The sequence below is a fragment of the Parambassis ranga genome, chromosome 14, assembly GCF_900634625.1.
Source record: "Parambassis ranga chromosome 14, fParRan2.1, whole genome shotgun sequence".
Taxonomy (NCBI): Eukaryota; Metazoa; Chordata; class Actinopteri; family Ambassidae; genus Parambassis; species Parambassis ranga.
The window spans coordinates 1,176,033-1,193,661 of record NC_041034.1 but is presented as its reverse complement, the minus strand read 5'-3'; the positions used below and the strand labels follow the sequence as shown (position 1 = coordinate 1,193,661).

Sequence of the window (17,629 nt, the reverse complement as noted above, 5' to 3'; positions counted from 1 at the left end):
CGAGGCCTCTTCAGTCCCTCATTGTTCCTCGTCATGCTGCGTGTTCGCTCTTCCTCCCTTTTCTGTTCACTCCTCTTATTTTCTGTCTTCACACACACACACACACACACACACACACACACACACACACACACACACACACACACACACACACACACACACACACACACACACACACACACACACACACACACACACACACACACACACACTGAGCTGTTTCTAGGTCATGGGGGCTTTATATGAATAATAAACAGCTGTCTGCTTTAAAGAGAATTATTTATAGAGCGCTGAATGAGGCTCATCTTAAACGCTGCCTCTCTCTGCTGTGGTCTTTATCTCCCGTCCTCTCTGCGTCCCTGTCTCTTTTGTTTCTATAAATGTCTCTGTAGTATTCAGGCACAGTTACTATAGCATCGTCTGCCTCTGCCTCATTTTACCTGAAGTTACATCAACCCGTCATAAATCTGAGGTCATTATTGAGAGGACCTAAATAAAGTGTTTATGGGATATGTAGCCATCAGGTCGCCGGTCTACATGGTTGTGCGTTAACATGTGTGCACACACTCACACTCACACTCACACACATGTGCGCACATACAGGTGAGCACACTCCCACCAGCGGATACAGAGCGTGTGTTGTTGACATGCTAGTTGGATAGACTGAACTCCACTGACTACGCTAAGCTAAGCTAACGGTCGCTACCCCACCAGAGCTGTAAACCTAGAGGAACCACTGCTCCAAAAACAAAGTGTTGGCACCAACAACGATAAAAAAACAAAAAACTCTGCACAACCAGGAAGCCATGATTACCTCACAGGTGACCAGAGATCTGTGTGTGTGTATGTCAGTAACTGCAGTTACAGTATAACATGTGATACTTTGTGTGTCTGTACACACAGAACATGAACCTGCAGCACTCAAACAAAGGGGGTAGGTTCAGAGTTATTTCAGGCCGAGCTGAGAAGAATCTGCTAAAATACAAAAACATCAGAAACCAGCCGCAAACAAACTGAAGCTTCAGCTGCTGCTTCTGTTAGTTTGTCCTGCGGGGCACTGGCACAGAGCACAGAGGTTACCAGGATAAACCCTCTCTCCACACACACACACACACACACACCTACTGGGAGCATCACCATGGAAACCAGGCAGCATCCCCCAACCTTAGCTCAATAACAGCAGTTTGTAACCTGAGGGGAGGGACGAGGTGGAGGTAGGAGGGAGCGGAATCACACACACACAGACACACACACAGACACACACAGACACACACACACACGAGCAGGCCCAGTGTGTGTTGATCCACGTCTTTACTTCTCAGAAACTTGCACCTTTCACCAAAACAAAGTCCAGCAGCACCGCAGGTCTGAACCTGAATTGTTCCATTAAACACACCTTCATCTTCACCTACAGTGTGATCTATAGTTTGTATACACACACACACACACAGAGGCAACATGCCAGAGTCACCTCCTTTGATTTATCTCCTCAGCAGTGTTCAGGCGCTGAGTTTCATAAAACACCACACTATACAAAAAAAAGACTTTTACACACTCGGAGTCCAAGAAGACAAAACCTGAGGAAGGAGCAGAGGCTCAGGATGAGAGGACAGGGACAATCTGTGACTTAATAAGGTCATCCACCCTGAAGTCTCCATTAATGCTGTTTACTGAATCACTTCTACATTGTAAAAGAGCGTGTATGAAGTGCTCTGGTTGCTGTGACGACCCAATAAAACCTGGCCTCATTCACCAATGAGCAGAAGCTGAGACAGACCGAGGCGATGAAGCAGAAGGAGGATGAAACCCCCGAAAGACTCTGACCGCACGGAGGGATCCGTGAGAAGACACGGACAAAAACACAGAATCCATCCGCACACTCATGCATTCCTGCAGGTTTCTAATGTCCACAGGGAAAATAAAAAGTATGTGCGGTCAGGGGGGAGACGGAGCAGAGAGGCAGTGAACACTGACAGAGGGCTGAGGACCGGAGCCGCACACAGAGGGAATTATGGGGGATGATGAAGCGCTCTGGCAGCGGCTGGTATTCCTGCGGTCGGATAACGCAGCGTGATTCACCGAGCCAGAAACCTGACACGCTGACTTCATGTGAGGAAAATGAGGCGCACAGAGTTATGTTTCAGAGGAGGCCGTGACTGGCGGCGCCGCCTGGTGAGTCAGAGCAGGCCAGGACCAGGAGGAGGGGAGGGCTACAGCGCCACCACAAGGCCCAGATGCTCCTAACAGGGAGAGAGGCAGCAGCGTAGGTGTGACATGTTATACTGTCCTCTGTCTGGAGGTAAACACCGCCCACACACCGACACAGACACACAACAGAGTTTTCTTTCCAGAACTTTCCACGTGTTTCTCTCCCTGTCTCTGACGGTCTGGTTTAACCCTCTGTGAACTAAACTAAAGTTTCTTGTCAGTTACCATAGATGGTAGGTTAGGAAATCTGCAATAAATATCAACGAGAAAACAAAGATGGCTTCCCTCTGTGTGTGTGTGGACAGTGATGATGGTTATTTACAGCTCAGACACGGCCTCCATCACAACAAACAGTAACTCAAACCTCTCTGCGGTGTAAAATCATGATTTACATCAGGGGCTGTTCATAAAGAACACAAACCTGAAACTAAACCAGAAACTAAAACACATTCTTCTCTCACACAGCCGTTGGTGCGGAGGTTACCCAGCGGTCACACCTCAAAAGCTCCATCCAGCCTCAGAGAGCGGAGGCAGAGAAACAGATGTGGCCCAACAGCTGCAACAAGACCATGAAATACAGGCCGTGAATCTGAACCGTCAGCCAGAAACTGTAAAAGTTACACAGGTCCCTGAACGCATCACAAATCACAGACAAACATCATCTTCAAATATTCTAAGAAAGCTTCAAATATTTTAAGAAATACTTTTTTTGTCTGAGTTAAAAATCTTCTAAAAAAGTGCAGTAACACCTCCGTCTCCATGTCTCTTATCTCAGAGGTCACAAGCGTGCAGGGCCTCCACTCCTTCCACCAAACATCCAGAGCAGACCCGGCAGGTCTCACGGCTGATGATGGATTCACCAGATGGAGGATTCTCCTGCCAAACCAGTAACTGCTGAGGCAGTGAAATCAGAGGAAACATTTTCCATCAACACTGAAGAATTTGGTGAGCCGCTGGCCCCGCTGTCTGCCGCCATGTTTGGCAGCGGCTCTTTGTAGCTCCGAGTGGAAAACAGGCTGACGGCTGATGTTTTAAGGAGTTCTGTCCTGATCAGCAGTCGCTTTGTGATATCTGAATGAGCTGATGAATGAGCTGATGAAAACATGTGGCTCACTTCTCCTGAAGGAGGCGCTGTTTTCCCACTAAACCATGAAGCAGAAAGCTGATCTGTCCAGTAGATCCACCTCCACAAGAGAGAGAAGGATCCAGAAGCTCAGCTGATAGGAACGCAGCATGGCGGGCCTTCTATCCAGCTGAATGAGGGTTACACTGACTCATGACACCATCTAGTGGCTCAAAGTGGTATTACACAAGGAAAGCTAGTTAGGATGCTAAGCTAATGTCTTTACACTAATATAGAATGCTGCAGGGATGACATTAGCACCTCACGGGCTACAGCAACATGCTGTGGTCTGTTGGAGGCGCTGACCACCGCCATGTTAGCAGCATCACCGTCCACCCTGGACAGGTCACCAGTCCATCACAGGGCAAAGATCTTTCCAATAGAAACAAAGACAGTTCATGAGGTCTACAGGAACTGACTCACTTTATGAGCCAGCCCCTAGAGGCCACAGAGTGAACTTCAGGTTTTAACAGTTCCACACGGGCTTCAGTCTCAGCTCAGCTGGCTGTTGGTTGGTTGTAGAATAAAACAGGAAAATCTTTGAGCACTTCAGGATGAGGTAACAGGCAGTAGGATGTTCTTTCTGACTCTAAACCAGCACAAATAAAACAGAGAAGCTCAAACTGAAAGAAGAAATTAGCTTTGGTCCCCCTTCAACAGGATTTCTCTTTGAGGCCCCAGTCTCCAGTGTGATCCTACTTCAGTAACAGCAGAGAGCTCTTCATGCCAGCTTTAAATGAGTATTATAAATATGTGGTTTGACCGTCAGACACAACGTGGCTTCGTTGGTCCTGCATCATGAAGCCTTTGGTGCTACAGAAGGACAGGACGCTCACAACAGCCTCCGCTGTGGCCCAGAGGCTGTCGCTGGGACTTAGTCAGCAGCATTTCTACTTGTTCTGGCCTCTCAGGACACACACACACACACACACAGACACACACACAACACCCAAGCCCAGGTCCTCGAATACTCGCCCTAATCAGCTCTCCAGGGACGAAGGTTTGGGGTTGTGTGTGTGTGTGGCTGTCTGTACTGCTGAGTCAGTCCTGGGAGAACAACACACACACAGTGTGTGTGAGTGTGTGTCATGCCCTGCACTGTTTTCTGGATGTCATTCAGTCGACTCTGAACAGTGCCTGAGGGAGCTGTGAAGATACTCGTCCATGATTCCTCCCCAAAAAGTCAACACATCCTGACAGCTAACTCCACAGCGAGCAGTGTGAGTGTGTCTCTTTACACGCAGCACAGTAAGTCAGAGGTACAGGTGCTGAAAACACGCCCGAGGAAAAGACATGCAGGCTGCAGAGAACAGAGCTGCTTCATTTAACAGAAGGACGCACTGTGTCCGTTCATGAGCTGTAATGAAGATGAACTGGTTTCACATGTAGCTGCACACTGTAATCATTAATGTTTGAGGGAGGAACAGACCCGATGACTGAACGGCTCTCACACTGAAATATTTTCAATGTTTGCCTTTCCTCAGTGATACTAGCCTGATTGCTAACACACCTAAACAAACATACTGGCCAGCGAACATTTTCAAATAGCTAACGGCTAACTAGCTCTGTGACAGCTAGCTTAGCCTATTTTCACTCATGCCATGCAGTGTTCATTTGTAAGCTAGCTATAACTTAACAAGTTAGCATTACGTCTTAGCAGCTGATGAACTACATGTTAACTGTTATCCACTTAGACTTAGGTTTAGCAAGCTAGCAACAGAAAGGCTAAACCCTATATCTGACATTTGCTTCCTAATATGCACTCATATGTTTGTTTTGTTGCTGACTGCAGTTCCTTAAACGGCCACAGGTGTCACACTTCTGTTCCTAGAACCTCTGGTGTGTGTTGACCTGAAACGTTGTGTGTTAAAACCGCACAATCTGATCTCTGAATCTGTGGAATGTTTCTTTATTTGGACCTGACAGACGGGTCACTCAGGCCCTCACAGCTCGCCGCTTTGTCCGACTGCTTTGTCAGGGACACAATGGACTTCCTGTGGCTGTGGAGCCGCCGTCGCCCCTGCACCAATCAGATCACGGCGCTGACCGACACAGCGTCCAGCACAAAGTTGGGCCGTCGCCATGAGAGCAGTGGGGGCAAATGTAAACAGGAAAGCAAACAGAGAGCGATGGTCTGCAGAGAGAGGAGGCCTCTGATGCTGCTCTGAGCACGGAAACAACAAATAAATAAACACTGCCAACACCCTGACCGAGCGCTCACAGCCCGGCTGGCTCAGAAGGACCACGGCAGGACCCGATCAGACTGTGCTCCTGCAGCATCATGATCATAATGGATCTATTGCTGTTGTTGCTGTTGTTCTTCTTATTATTACTGAGAGAACCCCGTCAGTGAGTCGTCAGCTGGATTCACACCGTGTTTTCAGCCCTTTTCCACGTCTTTCTCTCTTATTCTGCCCAGAACCACAGAAACATGAGGAGCAGCTGCGACCGGTCCACAGCAGCAGAACCTGACAACGTCACAGCAACGCTTCAGGACATGTGAGAGGCCGAGACACGGGACCATGACAGAAAACACAAAGCAGGTACATGTGACAAACAGCAGCACACAGAAGTCATAAGTGTGGGCATGACTGCTTTGACTGACAGCTGGGTGTGGACCCAGAGAGTGAGCCTTGTCAGGTGGACTCAAACTCAGTCAGGTCCTCCCACAGGAACTCAGAACAGTTCTGATGTATGTGGCTGAGGTTTATATTTACTTACAGCCTGTGGGTAAAGCAGGCCCACTGACAACATGTATGCACGTCTTTCACACAACCACTAGGTGGCCTCACACAAATGCTCCAGGTGTGGACAGGAAGTGCCATCCTGCTGCCCTCGCTGCATTTCTGGTGTCACAGCGGTGTGACGTAGGGGCCGAGTGTGTGTTCACGTAGAACGAACATCGGTTTCTGCGGCGCTTCCTCCTTCAGCTGCAGCACTTTCAGGATTTTGATCCTGCGTTCGTTCAGCCTCAGCTGGCGGAGTGCAGCAGCACAGAGACGTCTGTGTAGCCCAGGCTGAGCTGGAAACAAAAAGAGAGCGTTTCAAAGGACACACACAGACGCACACACACACACACACACACACACACACACACAGACGCACAGACGCACACACTCGGACCCCTGTGAGTTGTGATCGGACGGTCTCTGATGGTGGGTCGGAGTGGGCTGTCAGCCAGTGAAGCCTTTCATCCTCCCTCTCTCTCTCTCTCTCTCTCATACAGACTCTATGTCTCTCTGCCACTCAGCCTTTGTCTCACACACACTCCATTTTCCTGCCACTCTACATCTCCATCTCCTGCTCGCCCTCTCTCTCTCTTCATCTAATTTCCGGTGTGAATGTGAGGATGAATGGCGGCGTGCCAAAGTGACCCACACACACACACACACAGACAGACACACACACACACACACAGACACACACACACAGGACATACTGCCGCTGAATGTGATGTAGGTCAGCTGACATGCGGCTGAGCAAATGAAAACACATTTGAATAAACATCACTAACGTAATGTTTAACTGGAGCGAGAGACATGTGAGCGCGGCGTGGAAGAAGCGGCCGCTCCTCAGAGGACGGGATTATTTATAGAGACGTTTCACAGCAGATTTACATTTGAAAGGTCGCTCTTCCTTTTTCTCCTTTCTTCCATTAATTAACGGAGGCGTTCTGTGTGTGGACTCAAATATCTCAGCCACACGGAGATGGATGCTCAGGGTTCCCAGAGGCTGAACCCTCCTGGCTGTGGTCAGCCTCCGGCTCTGCTTTAGGCTCCTTCATAAACCTCATAACAGACGCCACTGAAAACTGCTGCAGAATGAGTAGTCAGCATGGGCAGAGCTACAGAGCTAACAGTTGCTAATCATGCATCCATCTTCATCACTATGGACCCTGGTTTTAAGCGACGCCCCCCAACATGGCGGCGGCCCTATCTGCCCTTAACGGGTTCACTTTTTGTCAAAGTGTGCAGTTGAAAGGTTAGCATGCTAATGCTACTGCTAATGTTGACCAGATTATTTTCTGTGTTCCTGAACTCAGCTTCACTCAGGTCTGTTCTGTTCTTTGACCCTTCAGCACAAACAGCATGCCGCAGCCAGGGTTTGACTTCCTGCCCCCCCCCTCCTGTGAAACCACCCTGTGAAATGATGTCATGCTCCATCGAGCTACTGCGCCCCACACTCACACAGATATATAAAGGGAGTCACACACACACACACTCTTTCACCATCAGGCATGATGTCATTGACAAACACAAAGGACGACCAAACGGACGATTTTGTTCTCCGGCTCTCAGAGGCACATTTTTTCTGTTGATCTTGGCTTCATGACAATATCTGTACAATTATAAAGTGTGTGTGTGTGTGTGTGTGTGTGTGCACATTCCTGCTCGGTGTTTAATTTGTGTGATTCGTCCTGTTTGCCAGAATGAAATGTCTGGCATCCTGTGGGAAATCTCCCTGCAGAGGGAGTGACAAATGGAAATTTAAGAGCCAGCTAGCAAACATTGTAGAGACAGAGTGAGCATTCTGTTCACACACTGATGACAACAGTGTGCGTGAAAAAGAGGGTATGAAGGCCTGAGACCTCACTGTTTAAACAGAAAGGGTTATTTTCACACAAACGGTCCAAGATCTCTGGAACGATGTCCTACAGAAGAGTGCAGTGACACATCTGAAAACACACACTAACATGCTAACCTCTGATATATGAGGCACATCAGGACGCTTTGATAAAAACCTCTGAAGACCAGGTGTGCCCCACAGATCATGACACCCTTCTACAGAGGGACAACAGGAACCATCCTGACCCAGCACATCTGTAGTAGTGAGGGCAGCAGAGAGGATTATTGGGGCCTCTCCCCACACATGCAGACATTTACAAAGACCATTGTGACAGAGGAGCGACAAACATCAGGACGGACTCCTCTCATCCACCTCACCATCCCTTCCTGCTCCTTCCTCCCTTTGGTAGGAGACTTCAGAGCACAGAAGCCAGGACATCCAGACTGAGCAACAGGAAATAAACACAAGCTGCGTTCCATTCCCAGACCTGCCAATCATGAAGAAAGTTTATGAGTACTACCCCCCGAGCCTCTCACTCCACTCACACAGGTTGCTGTGGCTGAGCGGCAGAAACTGAAACCGGCAAGATGCAACAAAATGTGCACCTGGAGAGCAGTCGTAAGGGTCGAATACAAGAAATGCGTACATGTTGGCGGGTCTGCATTCCTTCTGTTGACACCAGGAATGGAGGAGAGCACATGCCCCACACTGCAAGCAGGCGTCTCAGGTCTTTATACAACATATCTAGCTTCTTACCACGACCCATGCTGCCCTTTTTATTCATAGTGACGACTAAAGCCCAGACATTTCGGTCCTCCACCAATTATAAACCATGTTTCCCACCAAACCGTTGGAGCTGATGGAGCTGATGGAGGAGCAGAGGAACGACTTCAAGAGGACTCTACAAGTCCAGAAGCCTTGCTTTAATCATCTCCACGTATTATGACCTGGACGACTGAGAATCTTCATCAACACACCTTTTTTTTGTGTTTTTAAGGTGCAGATGTTTTTAGAAGGGTGATTATTACAGAGTGTGACTGGTGGCATTATTTTCTGTTTTAGTATTATTTCCCCACAGTGGGACAAACAGAGGTTCTTAATCTTAATCCTATGATGTATGTGGAACAGTATGTCTCGTCCATATAAGCTGAACCTAACAATAAATCACTGCTGCTAATGAATAACCGTTTAATATGTGCTCCAAAGACCACAAAGCACCTCAGTAAACATCACTGTGATGTCATGGTCTGAGTTAGTTTTCCGGTGGTCTGATGTGATTTCACTGGAATGTCTAAAAATATGAAGCACCAGCAGGTGGACTGTTGCTGTGTAAGTGGCTCAGATGATAGGACGATACAGCTGCTATGACGAGTGTGTGTGTGTGTGTGTGTGGGAGGCAGCTACATATGGAACACAGCAGAGGTGGAATGAATAATGGAGTTGATTTTACATGGCTGACGTGTTGTAACACCTTTTTCCTTCATTACTCCGGCTCTGTGAGGACCTGCCTGAGTCTGTCCTTTCATTCCTGTCCAACACGAGGACAGCAGATTGTTCTGCCGTGTCTCTCTCACACGTCCACCATCAGACCTCTCCCTCTCCTCTACAAATCCAGTTCTCCCTGAGGCTGAAATCTTAAAAAATACCTCAACATTTCAAGCAGGGACCGGCTATGAAATGTATGGGGAGATCTCTTCTCAGCTAAGAACTAATCCATGTTTTGGACCTTGTGAAGCAGCTGGATTCACTGCATCATCTGTCTGCAGCTCAGCAGATCACCTGACCCTCTCTGAATGTTTGTCATGTGACTGCTGGTCATGTGTGAGTGGATCATGGCCGCCCGGTCGTGCTGAGGAGTGCAGATCTTGTATTATCCAACAATGACAAACATCATATTGCTCATTTTAAATATTTGTGAAAATAAAGCCTTAAACCTTAGACTGAATCCTCCCACAGTGAAACTCTTTGTAAATATTTACAAAGGTGTAGTCAGAGGCGGAACCCCTCAGCCAATCAGGAGTAGCCGTGACATAAACTGACGCCATGGTGAGAACAGCCTGTAATTAATGCTCCTGCAGTTAAAGGAGGGTCACTCAGCCCTGACCCTGATTCAGTATTCACAGGAAACCGTTAACACCCCTTACTGCAGCTCCTGGTCCAGCTCTGAGCCCGTCAGCGCTCCCCTGAGCTGCAGGGACGGACGAAGCTGACCTCTCATTGTAAACGTACGTAAAACATCCACAACACCTGGCGGCAGAGCGGCTGAACCCCCCGATGGGATCAGTAATTAAAGAGCGGGTGAAGCAGGTGGCTGTGTGTGTGTGTGTGTGTGTGTGTGTGTGTGTGTGTGTGTGAGGCCGCCTCTTCGGTGGGCAGCATGTCAGAGAGCCTCTGTTCTCCAGCTGTTAATTACAGCTCTTCACTCTCTGCGTCACTTCAGAGCGACGACCCGGTGAGCTGTGCTAGCCTGACAGTTCGCTGCGTCTTCCTGAGCTCTGACGGGGGCGGAGACAGCAGGAGACAGAATGTATTTCAGTTCACTACGCCCTGTGATCCACTGCTAGAAGTCTGTTTATGTCGGAGCGCTCGCCTCTTGAAACTCAGAGCTTGTGATGTTTCACAGCTGTTGTCACTCAGCAGCTAGCATGTTAGCAGTGTTAGCCTTAAAGCCTAAAGAAAACAATCACCACAAACACCACATCATCAATCCCTTTTCTAATGACCCCTGAATTAAAAAGCCTCCAAACATAAAGAGTTCACTCCAACAAGATCGAGTGTCCTCCTCAGCAGCCAGCAGGACGCCATGATGGAGTCACATGTGAGCAGCAGTCACATGACCAACACTCAGAGGCTCTGTCTGACCTGCAGCTTCCTGCACACACACACACACACACGTCTGACTTTGTGTTGCAGTGACAGTGAAAACACTCTGACAGAAACAGCTCCTCCATGAACCGGCAGCAGAAACGTGAAAACATCCAGCTGAACTTTGCGTCTCCATGTAAACCTCTTCTCTCTCTCTCTCCTCCGGCTCAGCTGCAGTCCGGTGTGAGTGATGCAGGAGTAATGGACTGTGTGGCTTTGAGCTGGAGTTAAAAGCTTTCAGTACAGGTAGAGTGCTCTGATCCACACACTGCTGCACTCCAAAACAGACCGTGAGCAATCCGACACGTGACCCCTGAAGCTCCGGGCTGTTCTTCAGAGGAACAGACCGAGCTCAACAACCTCACCCTGGACAGAACAGCAACACTTTTCTGCTGTGATGGGTGGATGCTGCTGGATAGCTACATAACAAGCTAACTATCTCAGTGAGTCCACAGATATATAACAGATATGCAGTCAGACACAGGTCTGTACTGTAACCTCTCATTCGTGTTCCTCTGACAGATGAGCTCACAAACAAAACCAGCTCCATCTTTCTGTCACAGGGAAACACGCCCAGACTCTGGATGCTTCCAGATATTATAGTGTCAGCTGGGCTGCTGCTGTTTTGGAATGTTTTGTTGTAACTTCCTGGTTGCTATTAGCTCTCAGAGATAGTAATAAAGAAGCAAGAGGGGTCGCTCCCTAGCAAGTTCTACCAGCGACCTTCAGAAAAACATTCTGCTCCGCTCCACTGGGTGAAACATGATGTAATAAATGATCAACTCTCCAGTTTGTTGGTTATTTATTTAACCTGACTGTTGTTGCACCCCTGCTAGCCAGCAGCCTGTAGCAACAGCTGTGCAGAGGGTGGTGCAGGGAGTCAAACAACGTGCTCACAGCAGGTTAATAGAAGGTTAATAAATTCATTTATGTTGTTGTCCCAGGTAACCACCCTGCAGGGTAGCTGGCTACTTCAACAGTTGTATGAATGTGACATATTAACTACCAACAGATTTGTATGTGTCTGTTCTAAGACGTCCATCAGTCTCTAGAAGATGCTAACTTTGTAAGTAGCACTGGCTGGCTTTCCTTCTCCCATGATGCAACAGAAGACCACTACTCATGTGCCTCAGAGCGCTAAGCTACAAACACATATGACTGCAGCAGGGAGGACATGTCTCATGACCACGCTCGCTCCCTTCCTCCCTCGCTCTGTGGCCGTGTATTATTGATTGCTTCTGTCAATACCAGCCTTTTAACTGAGTTAACTTTGTTTGTGGCTGGACATAAACGCCTGGAACACCGAGGAGGAAAACAGTCGAGGACATCTGTGTCCTTGCCTTTCTGTGAAATGGACATTGTCATTTGATTAAGAGGCCAAAAGGAAGACAGCTCAGGATGAATGACCTGTGCTGCTCCTCGCCGTGACATTCAGCCTCTGCCTCTATAAGAAAAGTCTCCCAGTGCTCCCAGCAGGACGGCACACTGGACCTTTAAGGGTCCTTGTAGAGTTAACACACAGCGCTGCTGCTGGTAAAGCCTCAGCGGGAGTGTGTCCTCTGCTCAATACCGCTGAGCGTCGGCCTTTAAAAATGTTGCAGGACAAAGAAAATACCACGGAGTAAACACAACACGCCAGCAAGACGTTCTACAGTCTGAGAGGAAGGCGTCACACCGAAACAGGAAACTGGAAATTATACAATCTCATCACTGACACACACACACACACCTCAGTGGGCAACATAATCACACAAACAAACAGCTTGAAACAAAGTAGGTCAGTTTACAGGAAACATATTACACTGCTGTAAAGAAGCCGCTGTCATAAACCCGGACTGTCTGCAGAGCTGCAAACATGTTGGTAGTCAGTGCTCCAACAGCCCGTCACAAGTCTTACAGTGAGGTTAAACCATGTTTATGTAAACCATATTGTTGTTGATTCATCCACCTCCGTGCTGCAGCTTCAATGTAGCTGAAAATCGGTCCATGCTTTAAAAAAGTGTGTGAGAGAGAGAGTGTGTGTGTGTGTGTGTCCGCTCACCGCCCATTCCCACATCTGCCCGACCTACGGCCCGACGGCTCATCCGGGTTTCGAACCCAGGACCTCTTGCACCTAAAGCACCAATCATCCCGCTGCAGATGTTACACTTGCATGGCACGCTATGACGTCACTAACGACCCGTCGACTGGTCGCTGCAGCCCTACGTGTAGCACACACTAACAAAGCTCAGATAAAGCTCCACCAGAGTGAAACAGGTGTGTGTAAAAGCAGAGAAACATGTTCGCAGCACAACATGTCAGAGTGACGGCCTAATTAACACCAACAACCTGCAGCTAGAACCTGAACATGGAACCAAAGCAGCAGCAGCACAGCATGAAGTGTAACCCCTGAAGTCCCAGGTGGCACGTCCACAGCGCCCTTCCTCCTGTTTGTTATTAAAACACTCAGGAGCTGATTAAGACCACAGAACTGCCTGTCCAAACATCTCCAAACACCTCCACACCCCCAGCCTTCCCTGGAATCCAGCGAACATCAAAGAGACCCAGATGTAATCTATAATGTTTGACACAGCTCCACCCACACACACACACACACACACACAACATATAAATACAGCTTCTTACCTGAGCAGATCAAACAGCGTCGCAGGCAGAGAGCAGACATGAAAGAAAGAAAGAGGAGGATCAGTCGTTTTATGAAGACACAGCTGATAGTGAAGTCATTCAGTACGTTTCTACTTGTGATTGATAAATCCTCACAGTTCAGGAAGCAGTCTAGTGTGTGCCGAACGCAACAAACATCGTTCTTCCTTCATCTCCTCACAGTGACTGCATGTTTTTATGTTTCCATGATAACCATCAAACTAAAGAGGAACATCTGTCTCTGGTTTCTATGTAACCAGGCGATTTGTACACTGAACAATTAAAAGAAAGTGGCTGTCAGATCGTTGTATTCCTCAGCACAGGAATGCTGTTACGGGACTAGTAATTATGATGATACACAGGAAAACAAATAGGAAGTTATTTGATGAAAAACAACCCAGTACGAGAGCCAGGACCACAAGATGGAGGCTGCAGCTCATTTTACACGGGTGGAGTTCTATCACCTAAAAACACAGAAGTCTTCCACAAATTCATTCTTTTATAATTAAAAATACAGTAATTACAAGAATGTTTTTCTGTTATGAAATAAATCTGCTAATTATGGTTAATGATGGTTTGTTTTCATCTCTCAGCAGCTAGAGACGGTCGTCACGGAGGGCAGAGAGCACCGAAAGCATTCCAAGCTGAAGTCATTGATCTCTGATCACTACCAATCCCCACTGATAGAAACATGTTTTCACCTAACAAAAACAAACGTCAAACACCAACACGAGTAACTCCAGTGAGGTAAAATGACAGTTTACTGCTTTGTAGCCTGTGGAAAATAAACTCGGGGCAAAGCTGTCGTAGTCCGACGGTTGTTTACATACGGCTTTTGTACGCGACCCGGACCCCATGAACCCGGAAATATGACGTCGCTAGCGGGATTCACTAGCTGCATTTGTGTTCAGACCTGAGCCAGATGTAAGCCAATCCGGCTAGATCCACCTCCGAGAGGTGGATTGGAATCAATCCGGATATATCCAGATACAGCCGGAATCCCGCACTAGCCGGATTGAAGTGTTCTTTAGCCTTACTGTGTTTTACTATTGTTGCTTTTCACAGCTGTCCATGACTGCCTGGTGCTGTGTAGGTGGAAGAACCCGAGCGACTGCAGGGTTCTGAGGTAAAGGTACTTTGAGTCTGGTGGCTAATACAGGCAGTGGAATCAGAACACTCTCTGTTTGACCACAAAGCTGCACAAACTAAGATCCACACATGACAAATGTTTTCTCCTCCGTGGTCACAAACACCTGAAGACCACAGTCGTCACATCGACTCTTTATTCTGACTCTCCTTTGTCGAGCAGCCAGCACCATCACAGTGCAGTGGAGCAGCGCTGGCACGGCCCTAAAGGAAATGTGGAAATAAGCTGCGCTGAGTAAATGTGGGAGGATGGTTTAGAAACACAGCGGCCCGCTGAGTGGGAGGAACCGCTCCAAGATTACAATATCTGCCTTAAATCAGCCTTTGTTCTGCTTAAGAGAGATTTTACCAGAGGCCATATTGGGCTGTTTCATCTCACAACATTAACTCTGACAAAGAAAATATGTCGAGGCTCATTAGAGCGTCACATCTGTCACACAGTCAAGCTGCGAGGAGCGAGTTTAACCCCTGACTGTTACTTAGAGGAAGCTATTGTAGATTATTAGCCATCTTTCAATGTTAATTTTGAATGACATCATCAGTGTTAACTCCCTGTAAGCTCGTGTGTTTGCTCTCAAACTCTGAAGGTTCCTATCTGGGAGCATCCTTCACATGTTTACTGAGAAAGAAAGAAGCCTGACTTTAAACAACAGAAGGTCTTTATCAGACTGTCCCATCCTTCATCACTCATCATCATTCATGAAGGACACTCCTCCACAAACCACAGCACCGGAACTAGGACAAGGCTTAAAGCTTAAATGAATGACTCGCTACCACACTGGTGCTAACACTCGGAGAATGATCCAGCAGTGTGACAGATCAACTCTTCTTACAATAAAATACACTGACTTCACAAACCGCAGGTTGCTAGGCGACAGAAGCAGCACATCATGACACCTGGAGGTCTTCCAGAGTTAATAACTGACGGCGTGACCTTCAAGGCAGGACTTAGCCCCTGAGCTACAGGGCTTCCTCCACTGGACCAAAACCCTCCAGCAGCAGCTACACAGCTCATCACCAGACTGTGTTTTCAACCTCGTCCTCTCCACGAGGATCAACATTCACAGCCGCATCCATTCACACCTCGGAGCTGCCATATGTGGAGCCGATGTGCCAGCCTCAGGGCCGGCTGCCTTCACACAACCTGTCAGATCATTGTTCCACAGATATTTTACTAAGAGACAGAGAGAACCACGCAAATGAAACCACAGCTTCTCCTACAGAGAGGCAGGAAATAATTCATCCTGCCGAGGGAAGGAAAGCCCTGCTTATTCCCCCAGCAGGGCAGAGTACAGTGGATCAGAGCCGCACGAATGTGTGTCGAGATGTTTTCTAACTGGAGCACAAAGAATGAGTCAGACGGTGCTCGGCCTGCTGGGACTTCACGTCTGCAGACATGAAGAGGGAGGAGGAGCCAGAGGATGTTTTCTCTCACCATCACCTCCCTCATTCCTGCTCACCAGCATCACCACTATTTAACGGAAAAATAAGTGTTCCTGTCTGACGGTGGATTAGAGGCTGTCATCAGACAGCGTGGCGGAGCTCCATGCCAAGATGCCACATGGGGTCCCAACATGCTGTTTTCCCTGCAGACAGATGGCCGCTCTCCGTTTCTTAGGGAGGACAGAGGGCCGGATCCTGTTTGTTTTCTGTCTGATAGCGAGGAAGGGCAGCTGCTGGCCCGAGTCCAACACGGCCATGGTTCTGTCCTACTTTCAAATATGGCAGCTGTAGAAGAAGCACTGGGAAACCTGCACGACAACATGAGTGCGAGCGCTGCTAAGTGACTCCTCATAGTTAAATATTCCATCGGTGTGGCACTGCATAGCTGACTGTCACTGTCGGATTTATTTTTCATTACACTACTTCTTGCTCTTAAAGGGACGGTACGCCACCTCACTTTCAGCTTATGTAAAAAATCTGTGGGTGTGGGCACACTGACTGACCACAACCACACAATGATGTGACGCAGCAGCCAAGTTCGCCAACCATGAAGAGCTTTGGCTGCTGCTAACAGCACACTTGGTGCAGGTCCATCTCTGTAAAGGTCAGCATGTTTCAGGAAGTGGTCCACAGCAACCATCACTGTCATAATGGCGACCACCGACCACCTGAGACATGGCAGATCGTCTCCTGATGTGTTGTGATGACTAGGGGAAGGAAAATGTCAAGCTGTCACTTATAAGGTGGAAGCTGCTGGGTGAATAAAAACCAGGTACTATCATCAAATCCCAAAGGACTGGTCCAGTGTCTGGCATATTTGTAATGGAAGGAAATGTTCAGTGTGTGTATTGTCAGTCTTGACAATAAGATAAGATAGGATAATCCTTTATTAGTCCCCTCAGGGGAAAATTACAAAACACAGATTGGCCCGTACGGGGATCGAACCCGCGACCTTGGCGTTATTAGCACCACGCTCTAACCAACTGAGCTAACCGGCCTTATGGAGCTTTTCACCTGTACAGTTCTGGACCAGTCGCACGTCAGGGACTGCACCTTTCCAAGGAGGTGGTTTATGGCGGCGTGTCCATAGTGGACCACAAAGGTTTGTTATTAAACAGGACAGCACGGTTTGTGGAGGACGTGGTGGTCCTGTTGCCTGGCAACAGGCAGTTGAAGTTAGCGTTACAGGCCATTACAGGTCAGTATGTGGATTCTACTGTGTTCATCTGTGAAAAGTTCACCAGCATGCAATGAATCCTGGGATATGTTGGGCCTTGAAGGATCCACCTGCATTCGTGGGTACCAGAGACACATGTGCTTCAAAATGGAGGATCTGTGTAATACTGCTGTGATGCAATCAGTCAACACATGTGTTGTGCGTCACCACGATGTGATAAAATAAATGTTTTTGAGACTTGTATTTAAATGTGTCCTCTGACTCAGTGCTACTGTCATTGTTTACTGTTGAGAAACTTCCCATCCACTTTAATATTACTTAATGTTGGACAGCTTATCTCAAACTAATGGAAACCCACTGGAGTCACATTTACATCACATAAAAGCATCACTCTGTAAGATTAAAGGCCTCCAAATATGTTTAAAGGTATTAAACCGAGGTCAAACAGAGCCAGACAC

At 47.9% G+C, this 17,629-nt stretch overlaps 1 protein-coding gene and 1 non-coding gene across 4 annotated transcripts in view; both read right to left on the bottom strand.

Annotated features, from left to right (window-relative positions):
• dbn1 (drebrin 1) overlaps positions 1 to 17,629 on the bottom strand; it is a 57,968-nt gene that overhangs the window by 16,125 nt on the left and 24,214 nt on the right. The window lies entirely within an intron of this gene.
• On the bottom strand, positions 16,919 to 16,992 carry trnai-aau (transfer RNA isoleucine (anticodon AAU)). The gene has a single exon. It is a non-coding gene; the product is annotated as a tRNA-Ile (tRNA).